Below are 1,213 nucleotides of genomic sequence, written 5' to 3'. Positions count from 1 at the left end.
CCTGGGCTCCTCCAGAAGAAGCTTTCCCATCCTGTGGACAGGCGACAGAAGGAGCTAGATACCATGCTCCTTGTTTCGGGGGACCTGGATCCAACGTCACCTCCCAGCAGATGAGAGGGTCCCCTCACAGGCAGGGATGCAACGCTTACTGATGCATTTCATTCCGGCCACACAGACTGGCTTTTATGGAGCAGAGCACCCGTTGCTACTGGGATGAGACCCAAGTGGTGCTTGGAAGAGGAGATGATGGCCTAGCTGCCAAAGGACTGTGGAAGGGCTGAGCTGGGTCCGGGGAGAGCCTGAGCCATGAGCCCCTGGGTGATTCAGAAAGAGCCCTGCCCTGCTTTGGATCAAGCGCTTTAATTCATGCTGTCTATCACCACTGGGTCTCAGAACAAGCTGTCGCCCGCCTGGACCCTGTTTCTACTGTGTGAGATGGACAGTGGGCTTGTGGGCTGGGGGTATCTCACTGGAACATCCTCATGAAGAGGGACAGGAGGCAGCGGCGGACACCACACAAGCAATCCGGGCAGCATGGGCTCAGATGCAGCCACTGCCTACCTTCTGGGATCCATTCCCTCCTCAGTGCAACCAGGCCCCTGCTGCCCTCCCCTCCCAGACTCAGCCCTGCCTGAAGGGCTAGGGACAAGCAGAGCTCTCCAGCCGGAGTCTCGCCATGGAAGACCAGAGGTATGGTCCAGATCAAAGACCTCACCATGATTCGGCAGCTAGGAGTCTTCAGTCTGGGAAGACTGCAAAGCTGAAGCAGGTTTGTATTGGAGCAAACAGAAACCACTGGGCTCTGAATCTTTGAGAATCTAAAAAAAAGCTCTAACAACAGGACTCCGGTTCAGACTCAGGAGGAGCCAACCATGCTGATGAACATGGTCTATGGGCTGAAGCCATGCTGGGCCCCTGACCCAGGCCTCCTCCAAGCCCACCATCCTTCCTTGGGGCCTGCAAGGGGCGAAGTGGCGAAAGCAACCCCATCAATAAGTCCTTTTGCTGTCACTGGAGGTGGTGGCCACTGCCCAGTGCCTACCTCCCCCTCCTCTGGCCCAACCCCGAGGCACCCACCCACAGGAGGAGGCCTGCCTGTGAGGAGACAGACAAACAGAAAGGACGCCACCACCCATGCCTGTAACCGAAGCTATTCAGGAGGCTGAGAGCTGCGGACTGTGGTTCAAAGCCAGCCTGGGTAGTCTGGGAGACT

The sequence above is a fragment of the Perognathus longimembris genome, unplaced genomic scaffold, assembly GCF_023159225.1.
Source record: "Perognathus longimembris pacificus isolate PPM17 unplaced genomic scaffold, ASM2315922v1 HiC_scaffold_5230, whole genome shotgun sequence".
Taxonomy (NCBI): Eukaryota; Metazoa; Chordata; class Mammalia; order Rodentia; family Heteromyidae; genus Perognathus; species Perognathus longimembris.
This window is presented reverse-complemented; position numbering follows the sequence as displayed.